Raw genomic sequence first — 5870 nt, 5'->3', positions numbered from 1 at the left:
TGTGTGTGTGTGTGTGTGTGTGTGTGTGTGTTTGTTTTGTCAGCTGCATTCTGACCAAATAATTCAATTTTTGTCTAAAAAGACCAATGAATATCGAGTCCCCTTGCTGTTGTAGTCATTTTAGATGCCATTTGGCAAACTCTAGGCAAGCTGTCCAGGGCTCTTTAATGAGCAGCCACTTTGTCTAGCCAATGTACAATAGGGACATGATGGATGGAGTGCTGTGGAGAAAGCAGTCACTCTTTAAGATCCTGCTATCTCTGTAGAAAAAAAAATATAAAACCCAAACAAACAAAAAATTCCCTTTACTTCTTTAGGTGTTAATTGCTACATCATTATGCAAAAGTGATCATATAATAAAGACATAAACAGACAAGACATGCTTACATTTTTTGTTTAAAAGTCAAATACAAAAAAAACAATAAAACAAACATCTTAGAAATAGTACTAAGCCAGTCATATTTCAAAATTCATAAGCAATGCTTTGTATCGCCAAAGCAGACTCCTGAAAAATTGTTGGCTAGTTTAAGCCATGCAAATCAAACTACTAGCATGAAAATGTCCTGAAACTAGCAAATTGACTCCTTTTTTCATTTTTCATTGCACATGGTCACTGTAATTATGGTTGTACCTCAGTCTCCAACCACTATTTCACCTAATGTGACTGTCCGATTATTAAGTGATGACGTGACGAATCCTACACAGCAAAATCTCCAGTGTTAAATTAACATAATATTCCAGAAACACGCTTTGCCGATCCGATCAGCTGTTTGTAACACTTCCCACATTGAAACAGACGTCAGCGTGAGTGATGGCATTTCCTGCCCGAAACCGTAAGTGACGTCATTTTCGCGGAAAATGTAGTTTTGTATTTGTAGCCCTTAAAAGCCTATACTGGTGTTTTTATAAGTAATGTTTGACTTTATGCTTTTCTGAATAGTTTCTGGGATGCTTAGAACTTGAATTTCACTGCTTAAAATAGTTTATTTTGATGCAGATGCTGTTTTCTTTGTAAATTTCCATCATAAGATTTTTCGTTTTTCCTGCAGTATATAAAAATTGCTGTATCTCAAAAATAAAACTATGAAGACACTCAAAATAAATTTCCTGTTGTTGTAAACTATGTTTTGCAACTTTTTTGTATTTAAAGTTTTGAGGGATAAGCCTCTTAAATTTCTCCAAGTAGAAATATATGTAAAAAAACAAAACAAAAACGATTTTCAATTTTTTTGTAGTTTATTGCACTTTTTTGCAATTAATGTAGATACTATGGACTTAATGCATACATATTATTAAAATATGGGCTATAACAGTTGTATTGATGTATAGCAACTTGAAATGCTCCCAAAAATGGCTCAACAGCATGTAAAAATATAAAGTAAGCTCTGGCGGACTTCTATGGTAGGTCTTAAAGGGTTAATGTCTTGTTTCAATTTTTTTAACAAATCTTGAATTTAAACACAATGGATGCATGGACAGATATATCCATGTAGTAGCCATGTAGTGTGATTGACCCATTTAGTGGATAGAGAATTGAGCATGCACTTTATATCTAATGGTCTTACTGCCTATATCTTGCCAACATCATCTGTTTGACTTTCAACAAAGCCACACTGTTAATTTTCAAAACATTAGGAAGAAGTTACCTAGGACTCATATAATACTTTATTGATCCTTGTTAGGCACACATTTTTGTCTCCTTTGTAAGCGGTAGAGAAGCAGAGGCAGCTGATAAGTTTTAATGTACTGTTCACCGATATCTGGATGGTTTCTGATAGTTTTTTTTTAGACTCAAATTCTCCTCACTTGCTACACTGTGCTGCTGCCCTGTGTAGCAAGTATCTGTGTATTAGCCTTGTGTTAAATAATGGAAATATTATCACCTTTGAAAGAGCCTGGCCACAGAGTGCCACCCATGTAGCATCAAAGAGAGGTAACACAGCTGAATAGGTGCACTGGCGCTTGAATCTGTAAAGGGCAAGCTTTAAGGATCACCAAACATAGCATTTGCTACAATACATACTATGCATTACAATGTCTCCTGCAGAGGTTTGGATTGGAGTGTTTTTATAGCTATGTTTTGCTTGTTTTAATGTTGTATATAGAAATTATATCTACAATGTAAAAAATGCACTTTGTAATGCATGTTACAAATAATTTAGTAACTGCAAAAACTCTCTGCTTTTGTTGTTGTTGTTTTAGCTGCTTATCCAACTCAGTATAAGTTGAAGTTGGAGCCTATCCCAAATCTTATTTCATTAAAAGTAGATACACCTTGGACAGGTCACCACTCACTTCATTGTGCATTCTAGCTTCATTTATGTCATTCAAATTTATTTGATTACGATTGCATAAAAATTAACATACTTTAACACTGCCTGCTAATGAGACAGTAAAAGACATATTGTGCATCTTTTAGAAACTCGAATTTTAATTTAAACTATTTATTTTGTGCCTCTTGCTAAAAACCCAAAATGTCAATGTCCCATTGATACTAAAAGAAAAGGGGGAATTACCAGGCTCAGCAGTCTATGTGTCATCCTCCAAGTTTCCTGAAAGTCTGCAAATTTCATTTTAAAAATCAATCTCATGACATTTTCTCAAATAGTTGCAATAAAGGAAGTGGACTGACTGGCAGACTGGTTGATGCTGGAAAGCACACAATATATTACCAAGCCAGTAGTTTTATTACATAATTGACTTTAACCTTTACCATTTTTATATGTTAAGCAACATTTTTCTTACAAGAGCTTAGCAAATATAAACATTCATAAGCAGACACCAGTTATAAAAATAACAGCAATAACATTATTTGATAATGAAATCGATGGAGAATGGTCCCATTAAGCATGGGCCAAAAAAGACAGAAGACACAGAAAGGATGTCTTGATGCATGCTCAATCATCCAGGTAAGAGAATCCCAAAAGATTGATTCTGTTCATCTAGACGTAGCATTTTCAGTGGGAGAAACTCATCCAACGAAACGTTTCTCCCTTTGAAAACTCCAATTGAAAAAACTCTCATCCAAGTGACTTCTTCAGACTGAAGAATCAACAGAATCAACCTTTTGGCACACAGAGATGATGCATATGAGTCTAGATGCAAGTGGTGGTGATAACCCAAGAAGTGGCTGTGCTATATAATGGTGCTGTCAAAATGAAAGAGACTGACATCATTAGAAAATGAAAGTTTTATAGAAAAAACGTTTTTATTATTTAGTATAGAAAGCCCTCTTTTTTAGTTTTAAAAGTTTTAGTTGAACCTGATTTCTTGTCACTATACTTTAATAACAGGAAACTATGTATCATATTTGAACAGAACTATGTATTTCATCAAATAGATTTTGCAATGCACAAAAGAGAACAAAGGTTTAGGGTTTGATAATCTAAGTCTATAAGCAATCAGCTTTGGCTAGTATATAAATTTACAGAGTCAAGGAAAACAAGACACCATGTAAGGGCAAGTCAGTTTGCCAAAGAGGGTTCAGATGGAGGATCTCTCTATAAAAAGATTGATTTAATCACATACCCTTCTTAACTTGAATTAATGAATCATTGTTTCCATGTCTGTACCCCGAGGAAAGACAAAGTACTGTCTGGCTGGCTGATCCCATGCATTGGATGATTAGCACTCTCATTAAGGGTGGAGGTGGAGTGTGTAAATCTCAAGAGATTGAGAGTAGCTGTACAGGTGCAGCAGTCATGTACACTGTCTAAAATTTCTTTGTTTGGTGTATATTACTTTGCACCAGACTGAAAAGTATTTGTTTCAACATCAAACAATATATTTGTTCAGTATAAAAACTGATTATTGATTAGTCATTGGCACCATTATTTCAACTTTTATTTTTATATTGATTATTGTTGTTTTATTTATTTTATTATTCTTGATAGTTGGCAATATTTGTCAAAGTATATCACCTATATACTATACTATATACTGACCTGACAGCTATGTCAGAAATGAATCCCTGCACTGTGTAAGAATGACGAGGGATGTCACATCCATCGTACAATCCTCATTGCCCACTGACATAGCAGTGCTGATATGAATTAGGATTTAGACTTCTTGATACAGTCACATGTAGGTCACAGGCTTGCGCTCAGTGTTGCAGATTTGAAAACAAAGAAAAAAATACTGACTTTCTGTCAAAAACCTGTAAAATTATGAAATTTTAGGACACAAGATTGATAAAATAGATTTGTGGCTTTCTGTGTATGCAATAAAGCTGTCCTGCAATCAATAATACACCATTCAAAATTAAGGATATCTGTAACTGCTCTATAGAGAATACAAACTCCACCTTTTTAATGATTGAAAAGAATTGATCGCTAAAGTTTTTCAGCAAGAAAAGCATATATGCAGTTTATTCACTAAGTGGTGTTCATTAACATCGATTCAGCTCTACACTGCAGGACCTTTAATCAAGTTATGCAAATGCCTTGAATATAATGACACATATATCACATATAACATGTCACATTAAATATGACATGCCTAAATAGTTGTCCTTCAGTACTTTGGTCAAGACACTAAAATTTTAGAACAAAGGAAATAAAGCAAGATTAAAAATTTCTTATTCTACATTTTTTTTAAAAATGGACTAAGTTTGGGTGAGGTGTGGCATCTTCAGTTTGTCTTCTTTAGTCTTCTCTTCTTTAATGTTTCATTATTTTAATTCTTGGTTTATTTTTTTATTATTTATTTTATATTGATTTCTTCTGCTTTATTTTGCTTGTTTTAAACACAACTGCAAATATTGTTTATATCTTTACATTTCTTCCTTCTTCCTGGTCTGAACTACTAAGAATGACACACCAAATTTAAGTTGGGTAACAATTGGGTAACAATTTGGGAGAGACACAGTCTCTCCCAAATTGTGGGATACACAGTCTATCCCAAATTGATATATATTCAATGTATTTTCAATGTCTAATTGAAAATATATTAAATATATATTCATTTTCAATTCAGTGTATTTAGTTTCACTCATGGCAAATCACAGTAACAGTCACTCAAGCAACTTTGGAGCTATATAAATGAAACTGAATCAAACTGAATTAAAGTTTTCTCTTTAAAACTTTGCTAGAGAAACTTCTATAATGCATCTGTAAACCAAATCTTACCGTGACAATCATCCAGTCATACTCATGAATGCTCTCAAGCAAGTCAATCTAATACAAGGATTTGAAGGAAGCCATTTGAAAGGATTGTACTCCTTACAATAAATCAGTGGTTCCCAAACCTTTTTTGCTAGGCCCCCCTTTGTTTTACAAGAAAAATGTTCGCGCCACCCCGCACACACACAAACACATCCTCCAACCACACACACTCATATTTTGCTCCACTGCGGTTTATTTCACACCTCAAACATTTAGTAAACAATTAAGCAAATACAAGTAATCTGCAATAAATTACAGGTAGTAATAAAATAAACTACTAACTCTTTTATGCTATGTCCACACATACATATTTTTGAAAATGCAGCTGTTCGTCCGCAGGTAAAAGCTGTTTGGAATCACTGAAAACTGATATTTTTTAAAACTCCTTTTTTTGCGTTTACATGTCGACGAGGAATACAGAGCTCGTCACGCAACGTCAAAGGTATGTGCCTTTTTTCATGTCACGCTGTGCGCCATGTTATTGTTTACGTGAGATAAATTGCAGAATGGCAGAGAGAGACCAAACACTGTTACTGTTAATCTGTTAATCTTCAGGTTTTACACGCTTACATATACAACACGCAGTTACTGTCCCTCCATTTAGAAAGACAGAGGCGTCACGGTGTAATTATTTTACGTGTAGTTGTTTTTTTTCCTGTGTAATAATATTCAACATTGCTATCAATACATTTTTCAAAAAATGCCTCT

This window comes from Haplochromis burtoni, unplaced genomic scaffold (assembly GCF_018398535.1).
Source record: "Haplochromis burtoni strain Fernald_Lab_line unplaced genomic scaffold, NCSU_Asbu1 Contig_637, whole genome shotgun sequence".
NCBI lineage: Eukaryota > Metazoa > Chordata > Actinopteri > Cichliformes > Cichlidae > Haplochromis > Haplochromis burtoni.
The sequence above is the reverse complement of the archived record's forward strand: the minus strand, read 5'-3'. Positions refer to the sequence as shown.